Raw genomic sequence first — 21,370 nt, forward strand, 5'->3', positions numbered from 1 at the left:
CGCTTGGGCCCAGGACTTCGAGGCTGCAGTGAGGCGTGATGGCACTGCTATACTCTAGCCTGGGCAACAGAGTGAGACCCTGTCTCAGAAAAGACAAACTTGCTCCTCTTTTAGCTCAGCCAAAAGATGCTGTTTTATCTAGAAGCTTCCCCTGGTGTCTCCATTCTTCCTGGGTGATTTCTCCCTCTCTGCCTTCAGCAGCCACCTGTAGCTGATGACTTCCTCCTGTCCCACTTCTTTCCAGCCTCACTGCCACTATTTTAGGTAACCCAGAGTTATTGCAGGTCTCATCGCCAATCCACACAGCTGCCTGAGGAATTGATCTGAAACATCATGTCCCTCGTATGGCATCCGAGGCCCTCATAATCTGGCCTGATTAACTCCGATCTCACCTCATGTGCCATCCTTCCCCCAAATGTGCCTTCCTCTTCAGCTGTCCTCCTGCGGGGCTCCCTATGCCTTGGGCAACTGTGCTTACCACCCCAGATAGCTGGCTAAACAAAATAGTCCCTGATTTTACCATCTCATTGAGAGAGTCTTAATGTAGCCGGCCCAGGTCCAGGGTTCTGTGCCCCATGTTGATGATGCTGGTATCTCCATTCCTGGGATATTCCTATGGCATTTACCAATGTCTACTGTCACTTCCTGGTGACTTGTCCATCTTTCCTACCAGACAGCTCCCAAGGCATGTCTTACTGACCATCGGATTCCCCAGCATAGAGCATAGTTAAATGCCTAGTAAATAATGAATGGAAATCCAAATGAACAGAAATGGGATTTTTCACCACAAAATTTAAAAGATTCTTTGGGGTTACACATGCCAGGTAAGTGGAAGGAAAGAAACATTGTGAGGAGTAATCTATTTTAAAACCCACTTAACTCACTTGGTTATTAGAAATAGTGTAAGTTTGAGAACAGGAGAAGGGAAGGGATCTATTTAGCTTTCTGCATATTTCTTGATAGCCTCCTAACCTAACAACAAAATGCCAAAAAAAAAAAGCAAACCTGGCAGCCATTGAAGAGCATTCATAAAGGTTTTTGTTTTGTTTTTTTGAGACAGTCTGCTCTGTCGCCCAGACTGGAGTGCAGTGGCACAACCTTGGCTCACTGCAGCCTCCTGCTCCCGGGTTCAAGTGATTCTCCTGCTTCAGCCTCCTGAGTAGCTGGGATTACAGGTGTGCACCTCCATGCCTGGTTAATTTTTTGTGTGTTTTTAGTAGAGATGAGGTTTCACCATGTTGGACAGGCTGCTCTCAAACTAAAAAAAAAAAAAAAAAAAAAATTCTGAGATGGCCTTTTAGAAAAAACCCAAAAACATAATTTAGAGTCATTTTGAACCACCCTTTCATGGAAACTTGCCAAATACAGGGATGACTTAGGTGTCATTATAGTTCAACATTTAAGGGTGCTCTGTGGCCCCGTCTATACCCTGCTTTTCCCAAACCTTTTTAAAAGACAGGATTGTTTTGTTTCTTAGCTTTCCCTTGAGCTAGATGAACTACAGATCAGCAGTCCAGGTAGGCAGCTTATTCAGAACTTTGACGACTTGGAATTTAGTCTACTTTCACAGGTGACAGATATTTAAAATTCACTTATATTCAGAAAAAGAGGCCGGGCACAGTGGCTCATGCCTTTAATCCCAGCTCTTTGGGAGGCTAAAGTGGGCGGATCACCTGACGTCAGGAGTTCGAGACCAGCCTGTCCGACATGGTGAAACCCCGTCTCTACTAATAATACAAAAATTAGCTGGGCGTGGTGGTACATGCCTGTAATCCCAGTTACTTGGGAAGCTGAGGCAGGAGAATTGTTTGAACCTGGGAGGTGGAGGTTGCAGTGAGCCATTGCACTCCAGCCTGGGCGACAAGAGTGAAACTCTCTCCAAAAACAAAACAATACAAAAAAAAAAAAAAAGGATGCTGGCTAAAACAACCATGTCTTTACCAAATGTTGGATGGCAGAAGACAAGACTTTCCAAATCTTTAGCTTCTCAGATACTGTTAGACATTCTTAGCTCAATTTAAACACTGTCACTAAATAAAAAAATTTAGGAGTGACTAGTGTGAATAATAGCTATTGTGGCTTGAATTCTGACTCATTTGCTGACTGACTTTGGGTAATTAATTCCTTGGTTATTTGATTACTTAGAGCTTTTTTATTTGGAGAGGGAGTTTTGCCCTGTCGCCCAGTCTGGAGTGCAGTGGTGCGATCTTGGCTCACTGGAACATCAGCCTCCCAGCTTCAAGCAATTCTCCTGTCTCAGCCTCCCGAGTGGCTGCGACTACAGGCATGTGCCACCATGTACAAATACATTTTTGTATTTTTAGTAGAGACAGGGTTTCACCATGTTGGTGAGGCTGGCTTCGAACTCACAACCTCAAGTGATCGGCCCTTCTTGGCCTCCCAAAGTGCTGGGATTACAGGCTTGAGCCACTGCGCCTGGCTTTTTTTTTTTTTTTTTTTTTAACTGTTTTTGTTCACTGCTGTATCCTCAGTACACAGAATGGTTTGTAACACGAGACAGACACCTCAGTAAAAGCCAGATGAGGGCTGGTATTAGTAAAACCTGTCAGACTGTTGCATTTGAAAAACGAAACAAAAACGTTGGTTCCAGGGCACTAACCACCATGAAATACAGTAAGTGTACATCTCGGTTATGGTTTACTCCCCACCCACAGCCTTCCTCTCCCACAGCGGAGAAACAATAGTGAATTAGTTTCTTTCTCAGAGAGACTTGAGGTATGTGATGAAAGACAAGTCCAAGAAACAGTGAAGCCAGCTTTGCAGACATCAGCCCTAGAACTAACGGTATTATTTCCCAGTGCAAATGATAATTACTCCGACCTACTCATCAAGACAAGAAAAAGCATCTCTGATCAATTTTCAAAAGAGGCTGGGTTGGTGTAATTATAGTTAATAATACCCATCTACGGAGCTGTTGCCCCTGACACACACACCCTTGAGTTGTCAGCCTCAGACTTCCATTTCTAGCACCTGTAAGCTGGTCAAGTTGTGTGCACTGTAATGTGTCACCATGAAACGAAAGAGAAGTACCAGGTGAGCTCTCTCTCTCTCTGTGTGTATATACGTGTGTGTGTGTGTCTGTGTGTGTGTACGCCTTGCCTGAAAATGATTTAAAGCTACTAACTGGGCCCCATGGAAATTCAGTCTCATTGCATAGGGCTCCAGGCAACTGAGTTACTGGACACTACACCAGGTTTTGGGTTTTTTGAGATCAAAAATCAAAGTATGTGTAAAGTAACATTTCTTACAAAAATAGATTCCTCTCTTCTCTCAACATGTCATCAGTTTTTTCAATATATTGGCAAAGTGGATCCATCCACGGTTCTGGGTCCTGGCTGTGCATCCGATCGCCTTTGTCAGCTGGGGGAAGACTCAGGGTGACTTGAGCCAGGAGGACCGCGGAGTGGACAGCCGGTACCGCGCGCTCCCCTTTCCCTTGTTCTAAACTGGGCTGGAGAAGTTCATAGGATTTGCTCCGTCTGTACCGCGTGCGCTGTGAGCGTTTTCATCAGGGCAGCAGCAGGCGCGAAGGAGTGCGCTGGCGCCCTCTGGCGGCGATCCTAGGGGGCGTCCGCGCCGTGCCTACCCCCCGGCCTCCGGGAGCCTCGAGCCCCAGCGCAACTGTGATTCTGCCAGTTACAGCGATCATCATAGCGAAATGAAAATGCTCCGATTATTTGTTTATAAATAAAACCGTTCCTCCTGGAAAATGTGCCAGGATGACATTTTGTGAAGTCCTGTTTCCAGTCTTCGTGAATTAAAATTCTAGATGGGAAACTACCAGACGGGAGAAGATAATTGAAAAGGATAGTTCAAAGGACTTCTGACTTGTCCAAGAAGAGACGCAATTCCAGGTTAATCTTCAGAGTGAGTCAAAGCAACGTAAGTATGATCTTTTTCTACGAAAGGCAAAGAATAAAATGTGGCAGAGGGTTTCTTCAACTCCTTACCTTCCCAGTTCTGTAGAATCACCTTACAAAAATAGAGGGGCAGCTGTGGGGTGGCGGAACGAACACGGTTTTTAGAAGCAGGGGCTTGGGTTTGAGTTGTAAATGTGCAGCGTACTGGGGCACTTAACTTCTCTGAGGCTTAGGTGCCTCATTTCCAAAGGGCATGAGAATATCTCCTTTTTTTTTTTTTTCCTTTTTTTGAGACGGAATCCCGCTCTGTCGCCCAGGCTGGAGTGCAGTGGCGCGATCTCGGCTCACTGCAAGCTCCGCCTCCCGGGTTCACGCCATTCTCCTGCCTCAGCCTCCCCAGTAGCTGGGACTACAGGCGCCCGTCACCACGCCCGGCTGATTTTTTGTATTTTTAGTAGAGACGGGGTTTCACCGTGTTAGCCAGGATGGTCTAGATCTCCTGACCTCGTGATCCGCCCGCCTCGGGCTCCCAAAGTGCTGGGATTACAGGCGTGAGCCACCGCACCCGCCCTAGAATATCTTTTTATAAGGGGAGTTCAGGCTGGGCTCCTGGACTCAAGCCTGTAATCCCAGCACTTTGGGAGGCAGAGGCGGGCGGATTGCTTGAGCTTAGGGGTTTGAGACCTGCCTGGGCAACGTAGGGAGACCCCATCTCTATGAAAAATTAAAAAAACTAGCTGAGCAAGGTGGGGAGCACCTGTAGTCCCAGCTACTCGGGACGCTGAGATGGGAAGATGGCTTTGATCCCAGGAGTCTGCAGTGAGCTATGATCTCACCACTGCAATCCAGCCTGGGCATCAGAGTGAGACCTTGTCTCAACAGAAAAAAAAAAAAAAAAAAAAAAAAAGAGTTCAAACTCCAACCACAACTACCATGGACTGTATCTGTGCCCATAGCCATTGCCTTTCCCTGTTACCATGGATGACCTGTATGACCTGATCGCACTTCCCAGCCAGCTCCTGGGGTCCCATTCCATCTGGGCCATCGCGGATATTGCTCCAGCAATTCTTCCTCTCTCTTCCGCATCATCAATTTCACCTCTATAACTAGATATTTCCATTAGCACACAGACATGGTAGGATTTTTCTTATCTCAAAAAAAGCCTCTTGGCCCCACCTCCCCTGCAGGCAGCACTGATTTCTCTCTTCACTTAGGTAGCAAAACGCCTCTACTGTCCATGCTCGCTGTCTCCACTTCTCCCATTCTCCCGTGACCAACTTCATTCAACTTGGGTTCCACCCATTCACTGGGGCTGCTTTTCCCGAGGAAGCCAATGGCCTCTACGGTGCTGAATTCAGGGATTGGTTCCCAAAGTACTGGGATTACAGGCGTGGAGTCTCTGTGCCCAGCCTATTTGGGGAAATTTGAATATGCCTGGGTATTAGACAATGTTGAAAATCGCATTAATTGTATTATTTTTCATTGCGGTTCTATATGATTATGCTTCAATTGTGATTATGTATTAAAATAACCATTTTAGCCAGGCGCGGTGGCTCACGCCTGTAATCCCAGCACTTTGGGAGGCCAAGGTGGGTGGATCATGAGGTCAAGAGATCAAGACTATCCTGGCCAACATGGTGAAACCCCGTCTCTACTAAAAATACAAAAATTAGCTGGGCATGGTGGCGCACAACTGTAGTCCCAGCTACTCGGGAGGCTGAGGCAGGAGAATCACTTGAACCCAGGAGGCAGAGGCTGCAGTGAGCTGAGATCGTGCCACTGCACTCCAGCCTAGGTGACAGCGAGACTCTGTCTCAAAAAAACAAAAACAAAAACAAACCCATTTTATTGTATATAATTTTTTAATATACAGATACTGTATATAAAATTAACTTTAGAGGTAAATATCATAATGTCTACAATTTATTTTAAAATAATTCAGCACAGGCTGGGCACAGTGGCTCATGCCTATAATCCCAGCATTTTGGGAGGCCGAGGTGGGTGGATCACTTGAGGTCAGGAGTTCGAGACCAGCCTGGCCAACAGGGCGAAACCCCATCTCTACTACAAATACAAAAATTAGCCGGGCGTGGTGGCGGGTGCCTGTAATCCCAGCTACTTGGGAGGCTGAGGCAGGAGAATCACTTGAACCTGGGAGGTGGAGATTGCAGTGAGCTGAGATCCTGCCACTACAGCCCCGTCTGGGTGCCAGAGCGAGACTCTGTCTCAAAAACAAAAAACAAAAAACAAAAAAACTTCAGGACAGAAAGAAATACATTTTCATGCTGTTCCCTAAAAAAAAAAAAAATACATGAAGCGAAACTGGCAATACATTAACAATTATGGAATTGGGTGATGCATATACGGGTGTTTGTTATACTACTCTACTTTTCTGTATGTTTGAATATCGTAGTAATTTAAAAGTATCTGGAAGTGCGCTCTGAGCTTTGGTGGAAAACCATTTGCAGGAGACTTTTTTTTTTTTTGAGATAGTCTCACTCGTTGCCCAGGCTGGAGTGCTCTGGCGTGATCTCGGCTCACTGCAGTCTTAACCTCCCTGGCCCAAGTGATCCTCCTGCCTCATCCTCCTGAGTAGCTGGGATCACAGGCACATGCCACCATGCCTGGCTAATTTTTGTATTTTTTGTAGAGACGCGGTTTTGCCATGTTGCTCAGGCTGGTCTCGAACTCCTGAGCTCAAGTGATCTGCCTGCCTGGGCTTCCGTAAGTGCTGGGATTACAGGCGTGAGTCACCGCCTGGCCTGCAGCAGCTCCTTAAAGTGCTGTTGATTGGAAGCAACCTGCTCCACCCATGGCTGCCCACCCAGTGGGAGTCCCCGGGGACTGCTGGCAGGTCAGGTCCCTACGGCTCACGTGGACTCAGTCACTCCCAGGCTCCATGCAAGGAAGCATCACCAACAGCCTGGTGAGAACTGTGCTGCCTCCACGCGGCTCTTGCGGTGGCTTCTGAAAGATAAAGGGCACACCTGGGGTGGGGGGAGGGGGGAGGAATAGCATAGGAGATATACCTAATGTAAATGACGAGTTAATGGGTGCAGCACACCAACACGGCACATGTATACATATGTAACAAACCTGCACGTTGTGCACATGTACCCTAGAACTTAAAGTATAATTAAAAAAAAAAGGCACACCTGAAATGCCAGCTGCTTCCCTGAGACAGGCGGCTCCCTCAGCCAGCTCAGCTGTTCTAGCAAAAAGGCGTTTGATTCTGGGCCAAGCCCAGAATAGGGAGTGTCTCCTCATACTATGCCTCTGGCTTCCTGGAGTACAGATTTATGGCTTTTGAATGTGGGAGGAGAAAAAAAAAATCCTTAAATCTAAGTCAAAAGCCTGCTAGAACTACTCTCTACAGCTAAACAGAAATGAGCTACAAACTCCTGTCGTGCGGCTTAAACAGAGAAACTTGTGAAGGGATCTGGTTTTGGGTTACTGACATGCTCGAAGGTGCTCATGAGTGGTGGTTTTCCTGTCTTCAACGTAAATTTTAGGAACAATAAGTTCACTGTGATCATTATCTCTAGGTTATGGGGTTATGGATGGATTTTTTTTTTTTTTTTTTGAGATGGAGTCTCACCCTGTCGCCCAGGCTGGAGTGCAGTGGCGTGATCTCAGCTCACTGCAACCTCTGCCTCCCAGGTTCAAGTGATTCTCCTGCCTCAGCCTCCCCAGTAGCTGGGACTACAGGTGCCTGCCACCACGCCTGGCTAATTTTTGTATTTAGTAGAGACGAGGTTTCACCATATTGGCCAGGCTGGTCTCAAACTCCTGACCTCAGGTGATCTGCCCATCTCAGCCTACCAAAGTGCTGGGATTACAGGCATGAGCCACAGCGCCCAGCCAATTTTTGTATTTTTAGTAGAGACAGGGTTTCACCATATTGCCCAGGCTGGTCTCGAATTCCTGACCTTGTGATCTGCCTGCCTTGGCCTCCCAAAGTGCTGGGATTACAGGCATGAACCACTGCGCCCGGCCGGATTTTTCTTACTTATACTTTCCTGTATTTTTTACATATTTGGCCATAACCACGTACCCTTCATAGAGTAAGAGAAAGCAAAGTAAGGTGTTTTGTCCATGCTTATAGACCCAGGCAAACTGAAGCAGAAGGGGACTTTGTTGTTTGACAGCAGGGTGGGCTTCAGGTACAGCTGGACCTGGGGGTCCCAGTGATGAGCATGGATCTGGTTTCTTTCTCTCTCTTCATCCTTCAGGTCTCACCTCTTGATTGGGCTGTAGTTTTGGGCAGATGCTTCCCTCCTGGTCCCAATACAGCTGTGGTAGCTTCAGACTCATGTCCTTCCAATTTCAAGTCTAGTGGCAACAATTTCTATCCTGTGATTCCTGACAAACTGTTCTTTGCGTCTCTTTGGCTCCAGTTGGCTCATAGATCTGCCTAAAATTGAAGCACTGTGGCAAGGCAGCTGGCAGAACTGCTTGACTCACACCCGTCTCACATGCGTCACTCCTGAGATGGAGTTGGAACCCTCTGTCCCAAGCACACGGGCTAAGAGTAGGAGAAGGATAGTTTCCTGGAGGGAATTTGGTGTCCAGCTGTCAAAACAGGGGGAATAGACAGGTAGCAAGAAAATCACAAATGCTGCCTTCCTACCTACTTCCAGAAAGGATTTGCAGTAATGCAGGGAGAAGAAAACTGAGGCTAAGGAAAACTGCTGTAATTAACCCAGAGTTTAGCGCTGAGCTTCCTGGTAGCCAAGGCAAAAGGGAAAGACTTGTTCACAAAATGCTAACGCACCAGGATTAAACAGGAAGAATCAACACTTCTGATAAAAAATTTCCTATGACTCCAAGGCTCAGGGCTGTTTTCTACTTCTGCTTTATTCTTTCCTTCTCAATCTTTCTTTCCTTCTCAATCTTTCTTTCCTTTCTTTATTTTCTTTCCTTTCCTCCCTTTCCTCCCTCCCTCCCTCCCTCCCTCCCTCTCCCCTTCCCTCCCTCCGCCTCCCCTCCCCTCCTCTCCCCTCCCTTCCCCTCCCCTCCCCTCCCCTCCTCTCCCCTCCCCTTCCCTTCCCTTTTTTGAGTTGCAGTTTCCCTCTTGTTATGATTTCGGCTCACTGCAACCTCCGCCACCTGGGTTCAAGTGATTCTCCTGCCTCAGCCTCCCAACTAGCTGGGATTTCAGGCATGCGCCACCATGCCCAGCTAATTTTGTGGGTTTTTTTTTTTTAGTAGAGACGGGGTTTCACCCTGTTGGTCAGGCTAGTCTGGAACTCCTGAACTCAAGTGATCCACCCGCCTCAGCCTCCTAAAATGCCGAGATTACAGGCATGAGCCACCGCACCAGGCCCTCCTTCTCAATATTTCTTAGTTTTCATTTTTTTCCTTTCATAGACAATCTTCATTCCCTTTTTTTCTCATGTCACTGAGATGAGTCCTTATCCCATGTCTCTGTCTAGAGCCAATATGTGGCCTGCTGACCTCTCTTCACAGTTGGATGGGGAGCCATCAGAACTTCCAGGGTTTGGACTAGCTCTGTGAGAACACGCTATTAGATACTCCTGGAGGGAGGTGGTTAAACTTAAAGGAGGTTCAAAATTCATTGCCAGGACCGGGCGTGGTGGCTCACGCTTGTAATCTCAGCACTTTGGGAAGCTGAGGCAGGTGGATCACCTGAGGTCAGGAATTCGAGACCAGCCTGACCAATATGGCGAAACCCCGTTTCTACTAAAAATACAAAAATTAGCCGGGTGTGGTGGCACATGCCTGTAATCCCAGCTACTCGGGAGGCTGAGGCAGGAGAATCGCTTGAATCGGGGAGGCGGAGGTTGCAATAGCCAAGATCGCACCATTGCACTCCAGCCTGGGCAACAAGAGCAAAACTCCCTCTCAAAAAAAAAAAAAAAGAAAGAAAAAAAAGAAAAAAAAAATTCATTGCCAGTGGAGGATCTGCCAGAAACAAGGCTCAAGAGACCTAGGGTTCAGTCCTGTTTCCCTTTCAAAGTCAGCCGCCCTCCCTGGACTCTTTAACTGAGAAAGGAATGAACTGGATCAGCTGTTGACCCCAACATTGCCACATGACTCTGCAAAACACCCATCACACTGTGGGAACGTGAAATTCTCACTAACGCCCATTTCACAGTGTCTTTTGCATCAAAAAGGTTTGCAGACATTTTTCTTTCCAGATCACATAGTTTCTCACAGATCCTGAGTGTTTCACACTCAATTCTTTTTCCTGCGTTGACAACCAGAGGAAGCACATCTGCCCAAGGCCGCTGCAGGCCTGGGCTTGGGTCTCGGTTGCCAGAGCAACCAGCAGCTGCAGGTGTGCAGGGCCGGCCCGCAAGCCGCTTATTTGCCTGGCGGGGAGACCTGCTGACAGATGCTATGGCCGCTTGGGGAAAAGAACATGTTGAGCCGGTGATCCCTTCTCACCCACTCCGAGACTTTTAAGTTTACAAAGTAGCTACAGGGGATTGTCAATCCCCAAAAGTGGGAGGGAGAGGGGACCTTTTGGCCTTACTCCTGTTTGGGACATTTTCTTTCCTAGATTTTGTCCTATTTACACCTTTTTAATTGCCAGCATTTTTCTGGAAAAGCCAGAGAGGAGAATAATTTGACTGTGGGAAGGAAATTATTTGTAAACCTTCCTGTAGAATCTGTCCAGTCTCTCTTTGGTGTTACTCTTGTAGTCCGGATTTTAGTATTTTAATGTGGAGTTTTATAGTCTATTGAGTATCTCTCCTTTTTGCTACAGGAACGTGTGCCAGTGGGCAGCAACCTGGGGAAGCCTGGTTAAAATGCAGATTCTGGGCTGGGCGCTGTGGCTCATGCCTGTAATCCCAGCATTTTGGGAGGCTGAGGTGGGCAGATCACCTGAAGTCAGGAGTTTGAGACCAGCCTGGCCAAGATGGTGAAACTCTGTCTCTACTAAAAATACAAAAATTAGCTGGGCATGATAGTATATGCCTGTGTAATCCCAGCTACTTGAGAGGCGGAGGCAGGAGAATTGCTTGAACCCAGAAGTGGGAGGCTGCAGTGAGCCAAGATCACACCACTGCACTCCAGCCTGGGCGACAGAGCAAGACTCCAAAAAAATGCAGATTCTAGGGCTCGGTCTCAGCATTACTGAGACAGTCTTGTGGGAGTGAGTCCAGAAATCTACATTCTAAATAAACAGGAGGTCATCTGATTTTTTTTTTTTTTTAAGATGGAGTCTCTCTCTGTTTCCCAGGCTGTAGTACAGTGTTGTGATCTTGGCTCACTGCAACCTCCACCTCCTGGGTTCAAGCCATTCTTCCACTTCAGCCTTCCGAGCAGCTGGGATTATAGGCATGCGCCACCACACCTGCCTAATTTTTGTACTTTTAGTAGAGACGGGGTTTCGACATGTTGGCCAGGCTGGTCTCGGGTTCCTGACTTCAGGTGATTCACCTGCCTCGGCCTCCCACAGTGTTGGGAGCACAGGTGGGAGCCGCCAGGCCTGGCCACTCATCTGATTTAGTTGGACCCAAGACCAAAGTTTAAAATCATGTTAAGAACTGGGTATATATTGGCCAGTAACCTCGGCATTTTAGGAGGCCAAGGTGAGAGGATCGCTTGAGGCCAGGGGTTTGAGATCAGCCTGGGCAACATAGAGAGACCTCATCTCTCTAAACAATTAAAATAATTAGCCAGGTTTGGTGGCATGAACCTGTAGTCCCAGCTATTTGGGAGGCTGAGACCAGAGGATCAATCGGGCTCAGGAGTTCCAGGCTGCAGTGAGCTAGGACTGCGCCACTGCACTCCAGCCTGGGTGACAGAGCAAGACTCTGTCTTAAAAGAAAACAAAAACAAAACAAAAACACAAACTGATGGAAAATGAAAGGAGAATGACACTAATATTGTTCACGCCACCAAGCTTGCCTGCCCACTCCTGCAGGTGGGCGCTTCCCTGGGCACATGTTTCTTGCCTGTCCGAAGTCCTTCTCCCTGACTTTGGGAATAGCACCCCAATTTAATTTTGGAGAGTCATCCATTCAGCCCCTACTCCACGTGGAGCCAGTGGTGGGAGGAAAATCACTGTGCCTGCAACCCACCCAAGCCAACTCCTCTGTCCCAGAGGTCATTCCTTCTCTTTTCTCCCCGTTTCCTCCCCCCTCCCTCTCTTTTTCCTTCCCTTCGTCTTTACCTCCCTCCCTTCCTTCCTTTCCTCCTCCTTCCTCCCTCCCTAGAGTTTGGGTCCATCTCTGTTGAGTGTCACCAGAGAGCTCTGATCCCATAGGTGCACAGTCTGCGGGGTGCTGTGTCTCGCTGAAGTGGGCTGTCCCTCTCCCAAGTGAGGACCATTGCGCAGCCTTAATTATTTCAGTCTTTCATTGGGGAATAGGGTCTCATAAGAATTTACCCAGGACATATTGAGACTCTGCCCCTAAAAAACAAACAAACAGAAAATAAAACTCCCAAAAACTATTGGCAGAGGTAGAAATAAAAAGTCTATTGAACAACAACAACAAAAATAGACCAGGTGTGATGACTCACGCTTGTGATCCCAGTACTTTGGGAAGTTAAGGTGGGAGGGTCCCTTGGGACCAGGAGTTCAAGACCAGCCTGGACAACACAGTGAGACCCCCATCTCTACAAAAAAAAAATTTTTTTTTTTTGAGACGAAGTCTTGCTCTTGTCGCTCGGGCTGGAGTGGAATGGCACAATCTTGGCTCATTGCAACCTCCGCTTCCTGGGTTCCAGCAATTCTCCTGCCTCAGCCTCCCAAGTAGCTGGGATTACAGGTGCCTGCCACCACGCCTGGCTAACTTTTTGTATTTTTAGTAGAGACGCGGTTTCGCCATGTTGGCCAGGCTGGCCTTGAACTCCTGACCTCAGGTGATCCACCAGCCTCGGCCTCCCAAAGTGTTGGGATTCTACAGGCGTGAGCCACCGCGCCCGGCCAAAAAATTTTTAAAAAATGATTAGCCAGGCATGATGGCATGTGCCTGTAGTCCCAGCTACTGGAGAGACGAGCAGGAGGATGGCTTGAGCCCGCCAGTTTGAGGTTACAGTGAGCTATGATTGCATAACCTGGGCAACAAAATGGGATCCTGCCTCAAAAAACAACAACAAACCCCCAGAAAACAAAAAAAACCCTTTCCTTGGTTCTGTCTACGGAGGTGACATTTATCTCCTACTCTGAATGATGGCTCCCTAAGACCCCTCATGGAGCCCAAGAGCATCCAAAAGAGGATCAAAAACTTCATCTGACACCAGTTAGACCAGTTCCTGGTCCACTACATCAAGAAACTGGAAGTGCTGCTGATGGGCAGTGAGTCTGACTGTGCAGGGACCGCTCGCCGTGCCTCCTCCAAGAACCAAGAACCGCAAAGCTGTTTCGGGAAGAGCAGCCCAGCTGCCGTCAGAGTCAGCAATCCCAATGCTGGGCTGCCCCACCAAGAAAATGAATGGGCAGCCATGTGTACATTTTATTTGTGTTTAAATAAAGCCATAAAATCTGAAAGAAAAAAAACAAACCAACCAGGCGCAGTGGCTCATGCCTGTACTGTAATCCCAGCACTTTGAGAGGCTGAGGCGGGTGGATCACCTGAAGTCAGGAGTTCGAGACCAGCCTGGCCAACATGGTGAAGCCCCCATCTCTACTAAAAATACATAAATTAGCTGGGCATGGTGGCGGGCGCCTGTAGTCCCAGCTGCTCAAGAGGCTGAGGCAGGAGAATAGCTTGAACTTGGGAAGTGGAGGTTGCAGTGAGCCCAGATTGCATCACTGCACTCCAGCCTGGGTGTCAAGAGCGAGACTGTGTCTCAAACAAAAACGAAAACAAAAACAAACAAAAAGAGTGAAGAGTATGCTCGGGCTGTCTAGCATTGTAGAAGGGCACTTCCACTTTGGAGAACTTTCTTTTGGCTGCCTTGTCTCTCTCTTCTCTCCTAAGTGGACCAAGGGACAGGCTTCCATGGCTTTCTTCCAAGCTAGAAACACCAGCAGGTCACTACTCATGTTGTGTATTTAGAAACCTTATTTAAAAAACTGGATTGCAAAGTAGAGAGTAGCTCAAAGGATGAAGCGGTTTTTTCCCCAATGATTTTTGTGAGTCTATTACCAATGGCCTAATTTTGCTTTAATCAAAGGTTTTTATGATGCTAACTGATGATGTCTAAACACAAATAAAGGTTTTGTTTTGTTTTGTTTCTGAGAATAGTGGCTTAAAAAATACTAACATGGAAAAATAATGGATGATTTTGCTGATAGCAGTACTGTTTGCAGATTTGTTTGCAGTACTGTTTGCAGATTTGTTTGCAGTACTGTTTGCAGATTTGTTTGCAGTACTGTTTGCAGATTTGTTTGCAGTACTGTTTGCAGTTTTATGGTGAAATAAAATAATTTAGCAGCTAAGGCGAGTTTGTGCCTTGCCTTAGCACATGGTCACTTACGAACTGTGCGGTGTGGGTCTACACCTAGAACTTTCCCTCAGAACAGAGATTTAACAATTAGATGACACTCAGGAAGCTTCCTTTAAACAAGCAAATATTTCCAGTTGACAACAGGAATGTAAACACGACTCCAATCAGTGAATATGCTGAAAGCTCTTTCCTATCTGAGGTATTAGCTGTGCTCAGTGGAGAGGGTAACATTTCTTCCTTTGTCTCCTCACATACTCATCTCCAATTAAATTACTTACCATCAATTCATAGACCTTTAGGGCTAAGCTAATTTTTAAACACTGACAAAAATTCTACAAAGAGCATCCATAAAACAGGTTGGGAGAGTGTCCTCAGAAGTTGAACCTAGAACCATGTCCTGGGTAGTATTCTCTGCATTGCCTTGTGGGGTCGTGTGTGGGAAAACATTCTTTTTTGTTTATTTTTTGAGATGGAGTCTCACTCTGTCTCCCAGGCTGGAGGAGTGCAGAGGCGCGATCTCGGCTCACTGCAGCTTCCGCCTCCCTGGTTCAAGCGATTCTCCTGCCTCAGCCTCCCGAGTAGCTAGGATTACAGGTGCCCACTACCACACCCAGCTAATTTTTGTATTTTTAGTAGAGATGAGTTTCACCACGTTGGTCAGGGTGGTCTCGAACTCCTGACCTCAGGTGATCTGCCCGCCTCCGCCTCCCAAAGTGCTGAGATTACAGGCGTGAGCCACCGTGCCTGGCCACACGTGGAAAAAACATTCTGATCTGGCTGGGCGCGGTGGCTCACGCCTGTAATCCCAGCACTTTGGGAGGCCGAGGCGGGCGGATCACGAGGTCAGGAGATCGAGACCACCCTGGCTAACACGGTGAAACCCCATCTGTACTAAAAATACAAACAAACAAACAAACAAACAAAACAACAACAAAGAAAACATTAGCCGGGGGTGGTGGCGGGCCCCTGTAGTCCCAGCTACTGGGGAGGCTGAGGCAGGAGAATGGCGCTAACCTGGGAGGCGGAGCTTGCAGTGAGCCAAGATCGCGCCACTGCACTCCAGCCTGGGCGACAGAGTGAGACTCCGTCTCAAACAAAAACAAAAACAAAAACAAAAACAAAAAACCAAAACATTCTGATCCATGAACCTTTGGATTTCTCTGGGAGGAAACAGGTCTCTGCTCCTTAATAATAAGCACTTCGCACTTATTATGGGGCTCTTGGGAGAAGGCAAGAGGGAGAGACGGAGGACGTTGGTCTCCATGCAGGATCACGGCTGCCGGGCACGGTGGCTCGCGCCTGTAATCCCAGCACTTTGGGAGGCCGAGGCGGGCAGGTTGCCTGAGCTCAGGAGTTCGAGACCAGCCTAGACAACAGGGTGAAACCCCGTCTCTACTAAAATATAAAAAATTAGCTGGGCACGGTGGCGTGTGCCTGTAGTCCCAGCTACTCGGGAGGCTGAGGCAGGAGAATTGCTTGAATCCAGGAGGCAGAGGATGCAGTGAGCTGAGCGCCGCCTGGACGACAGAGTGAGACTCCATCTCCAAAAAACAAACAAACAATAAAAAAGATCACGGCTTCTCTGGAACAACAGCTCAAGCTGTGTGTGTGATAGTTAACTTTATGTGTCAACTGGGAGGGTGTTTTTGTATGAGATCAACATTACAGCCAGGCATGGTGGTGCACACCTGTAATCCTAGCTACTTGGGAGGCTGAAGTGGGAGGATTGCTTGGGGCCAAGAGTTTGAGGCTGCATTGAACTATGATTGTGCCACTGCACTCCAGCCTGAGCAACATAGCAGGATCTCATTTTATATTTAAAAAAATCCCAAAACATATTGGTAAACTCTGAGTAAAGCAGAGGCCCTCTCTAATGTCGGTGGGGCTCATCCAATCAGTTGAAGATCTAAGTAGAACAAAAAGACTGGCCTTCCCAAGGGAGGGAAGTTATCCGGCAGAACGCCCTGGGACTTCTCTGCACCTTCCGCTCTCCTGGGTCTGGACTGTGCTGGCCCACGCCTTGGGTTTAGGACCTGCCAGCCTCCACAATCACGAGCCCATTCCTCAACGTGAATCTCTTCCTCTCTCTACACACATCCTGTTGGTTTTGTTTCCCTGGAGAACTGTAATACAGCATGTCCCGCTGATCCTGGCTTATTTGTACCAGATCTTAGACTTTCAGTCAAGGGGCCCTCATAGATAAACTGCTCCAGTCTTCCAGGAAACCCCTATACCAAAAACTCATGCTGCTCGGCCCGCCTCTCAGCGCCTTCTTGGTGTGCTTGGGCGCCATCTAGTGCCTACCGCAGGCACTGCGATGACCTACCCGCCTCACTTTCACCTCTATCATCACCGGTTTAATTCTCTAAGCACATATTAGACCTCCATATTCGTGTGCATCATTCGCTCTTCTGTTCGCTCAACAAACATTTAGCGAAGGTTTGTTTATGCACAAGGCATTGCCACAGATGCAAGACCGCCCAGCAGGTGGATTCTCCCCTTTGTGGAACTCACAGATCAGCTGGAGACAGGGAATAAATGCAGATTACAGTCAGGTGAGAGCAGGGCCACGTGGAAAGCATGATAGGGAGCTCAGGAGCTAAGGGGGTGAGCAAGGGGGACTGCGGGGAGGGCCACTGTCGATGCAGTGTTTACTGCGTTCCAGGCGTGGAGTGGGCTCTGGACACACAGGGGTGACGATCACTCCCTGTAGCAGCATCCAGCCTGCTGGGGCCTCCTCTGCCCTGCTTGCATTCGGATTGCGCTCTAGGACAGTTCGTGATGGTCCCCAGGCCACAGCACCGAGAATGACTTCCTTGCATTTGCCAGAGTGTGGCAGTGGTTCTTCAAAAATCAGGCTCTGCACTTTGAAGCTCCAGGCGAGACACTTGGGCTGCAGCTCCTGAGGGCTGCCTTGCTGGGAAGGGGTGGGGACGTCCCGCCGGGGATCAAGGTGAAGGTGGGTGTGCGGCCGGATCCCTGCTTGTTTCCTGCTCCCTAGGGCCTAACTCCTCACCCCTCACTCTGCTGAGAATTGATGAGGAGGAAACAAGGGGAAGGCTTTGGGTCCTCGTACCCCTGTTGTCCAGGCTCCCGCCCCGTTCGGACCACCAGCGCTTCCCGGCTCCCCGTCATGCTTCCCCATGGGACTCCAGTCAGCAAGGATCCCGCTGAGTTCACACGTGCTCAGGGAGTGGCCCTGAGACTTGGGTGCTCCTTCCCATGAGGCTGACTGTGCTGGCGAAGCCACTGTAAGCCAGTAGTAATGATCACTCCGAGCCTACTGTGTGCTAGATGCTGAGTGCTGTTACGTAAGTCACCTCTAACCCTTCTTTTTTTTTTTTTTTTTTGAGACAGAGTTTCACTCTTGTTGCCCAGGCTGGAGTGCTGTGGCACAATCTCGGCTCACTGCAACCTCCACCTCGCGGGTTCAAGTGATTCTCCTGCCTCAGCCTCCTGAGTAGCTGGGATTACAGGCATGTGCCACCATGCCCGGCTAATTTTGTATTTTTAGTAGAGATGGGGTTTCTCCATGTTGGTCAGACTGGTCTTGAACTCCCGACCTCAGGTAATCTGCCCGCCGCGGCCTCCCAAAGTGCTAGGATTACAGGCGTGAGCCACTGCGCCCGGGCAGTCACCTCTAACGCTTCTAAACCTTTCTAGGTGGTGTTCTTGTTTCACACGGATGTGGCAATTGGCTCAGAGGGTTGAGGTCATTAACAGGAGAAGTGAGGCGGGGGCGGTGGCTCAGGCCTGTAATCCCAGCACTTTGGGAGGCCAAGGCAGGTGGATCACTTGAAGTCAGGAGTTTAAGACCAGCCTGGTCAACATAGTGAAACCCCATCTCTACTAAAAATACAAAAGTTAGCCGGGCGTGGTGGCGCGCGCCTGTAGTCCCAGCTGCTCGGGAGGCTGAGGCAAGAGAATCGCTTGAACCCGGGAGGCGGAGGTTGCAAGATCACACCACTGCACTCCAGCCTGGGGGACAGAGCGAGACTCCGTCTCAAAAAAACAAAACAAAACAAAAAAACCCCAGCAGAAGTGAGCATGGAGCTGACTGAGGTTGGCCTGGTTCCAAGTCCCTGTCCTCATATACCCATTCCTGCTGCCCAAGCAGGCAGTTGTGGTGGATGGGAGAAGGCAGGGGGGTTCCTTGCGAGCTTATGGCTTCTCTCTCTCTCTCTCTTTTGAGATAGGGTCTTTCTCTGTTACCCAGGCTGGAGTGCAGGGGCGCCATCATAGATTGTTGCAGCCTCCAACACCTGGTCTCAAGTGATCCTCCCACCTCAGCCTCTCGAGTAGCTGGGACTACAGGCATGCACCACCATGCCCGGCTAATTTTTAGATTTTTTGTAGAGATGGGATCTTGCTATGTTGTCCGGGCTGGTCTTGAACTCCTGGCCTCAAACAATCCTCCCGCCTTGACCTCCGAGGTGCTGGGATTACAGGCGTGAGCTACCATGCCTGTATTGCATCTCTTTTTTTTTTTTGAGACAGAGTCTTGCTCTTGTCAACCAGGCTGGAGTGCAATGGCGCAATCTCAGCTCACTGCAGCCTCCACCTCCCGGATTTAAGCGATTCTCCTGCCTCAGCCTCCTGAGTAGCTGGGTTTACAGGCACGTGTCACCGTGCCCGGCTAATTTTTGTATTTTTAGTAGAGACGGGTTTCACCATGTTGATCAGGCTCATCTTGAACTCCTGACCTCAGGTGATCCACCGCCTCGGCCTCCCAAAGTGCTGAGATTACAGGTGTGAGCCACTGCGCCTGGCCACGTCTCTCTCTAGAGACCTCTCCACCCTGGGGACAAGCCTGAGTCTTGGCCCTAAGGAGGGGCTTGCACTGCCTCACCCACCCATTCCTTCGAAAGACTCTGACTCCATGCCAGTCACTGAGGCCTAACCTGGGTTGAGGGAGACCCAGGATTCTTCTTTCTGAGAATCTTGCCATCTATGGGGGATGTCACCATTATCCAGCCCTAGTCTGTCATTCACAGGTGAGAAGACTGCAGTCAGGGAGGTCGGGGGTGCTGAGCCCTGGTTTCCTGCTGTGGGGTGCATCACTGTCATTCCCCCTGGGATGAAGTGGCATCTGGAATGCCGCCTTTGAGCTGTACTTCTGCCTTCCCATGTTTATTCCTAAGCTCTGCCCAGTGCTTCTCACAGAGTGGGCATCTCTTAGACGTTCCAAAATTGTGGACGATTGCGCAACACAGTCTCCTCTGGAAGGGCCATGTGGACCGTGGGAATCGAGTGACGTCTGGTCTTCAGTGTGGGAGCCTCCTGGTTACAGGTGGCCTCCACCTCTTAGCAAGACAGGAGCTGCGTGTGTCTTCCGATGCCCAGATCCTGCTGGGATAGCAGCGCTCCCTGTTCCACGAAATCCTCTGGCGAATCAGACAGTGGGTCCTTGATAAAATCAGTAACACGTGCCCCAGCTCTCCCCGCCGGGACCGCAGTAAATCTTCACATTTTTGCCACATCACTGCTTCTCTGACAGCTCAAGATGTTTTTCTGCTTCTGAGGATCCCTTTATTAAAAGCCTTGGAGCCCCACGGACGTGTTAAGCAGCGCTCCCTCTGGCGCCTCCCTGCCTTGCCATTTTCCCAGCTCAGCTTCTGCCTCTCTGCGTCTCCCACAAGCTTTCCACATCACTCATTCTGACATTTGAAAGTTTCCAAGCTTGTTCTGAAATGCTACAAACACTGCCATTGTTATGTGCCAGGCTTGGAATGCTGAGAATCCCAGGACGCTGGAGATGGGGCCTCGAGCCTTGCAGGGGAGCTGAGCAGCTGCACAGGGCCTGGGGATGTGGGCTGAGGACGAAGGCTGCTCCTGTTCCTCTGTGGACCGCACCAGGTCCAGTGGCTGCTGCCTTCCTGGCCTTCCTCCATTCCCACTGCACCAGGCCGTGGTTCTGTGCTTCCCACAGACTCACTCCAGCCACTCCGTTTACTGAGGAAAATCACCCCTCTTTCCCACATTGCATGGTTTCTTCTGCTTGGAGATAGGTCTGCTTGCTTGTGACAGGTTCTTTAGTTTTCAGGAGACGATATCAGAGAAAACAAACCTTGACGTGTTTGGGTTTTGGGTGTCCAGCCCTGAGGTCTGTCTTCCTACAGCTTTTTTTTTTGAGACGGAGTCTCACTCTGTTGCCCAGGCTGGAGTGCAGGGGTGCAATCTTAGCTCACTGCAACCTCTGCCTCCCGAGTTCAAGCAATTCTCCTGACTCAGCCTCTTGAGTAGCTGGGACTACAGGCACATGCCTCCATGCCTGGCTAATTTTTGTATTTTTAGTAGAGACGGGGTTTCACCATGTTGGCCAGGCTTGTCTCGAACTCCTGACCTCAGGTGATCCACCCTCCTCAGCCTCCCAAAGTGCTGGGATTACAGGTGTGAGCCACTGTGCCTGGCCTGTCTTCCTATAGTTCTTATGCTGGCTGAAGTGCTGTTTTCATTAAGATTCATATCCAGTTGGCTTTGCCCACAGGTGCTATTTTTGCAGGTACGCAGCGCTCTTGCAGGCCACTGGGACCTGCTGGCGTCTGGAGTGCCGCCTTCCAGCTGTGCCGCTGTCTTTCTGTGCCGCTTTCTCACAGAGTGGGCCCCTTTTAGTTTCCAGCACTCTGAATGATGGCGCAAACACTGCTGTACCCCAAATCTTCGGTGGCACACCACACTCCAATTCTGCTTTAGCCACACAGGTTTCAGCAAGACACCCTGCCGGTTTCATTTTTACTAGTTGTTCCCAGACTTTTGGATTCGTAGGCTAGAAAACTGAAAACAACAGGGTAGACATAGGTAATCAAGTGTTATTTTGCCTAGTGAAGACATAAACAAAACCAAACAAAATGATGTCTACAATCACAGGCACTCTCATGTCCTACAACAAAGCAGATTTAAACGCCAGAAAAGTAGGAGGAAGAGAATAAAACCAGAGTGAAAGACAGCGCTTGCCAGGAAAGGACAGATCTCACGCTGACAATTTCACTGCGGAGGGATGGAAACGTGGCCGAAGCCCAGCAGCTGTTAGTGAGCCAGCATTTCATTCATTCATTATTTATTTTTAGAGACAGGGTCTCACTGTGTTGCCCAGGATGGGGTTCAGTGGTGCCATCACAGCT

Source organism: Pan paniscus, chromosome 1, assembly GCF_029289425.2.
Source record: "Pan paniscus chromosome 1, NHGRI_mPanPan1-v2.0_pri, whole genome shotgun sequence".
In the NCBI taxonomy this organism is placed as follows: Eukaryota; Metazoa; Chordata; class Mammalia; order Primates; family Hominidae; genus Pan; species Pan paniscus.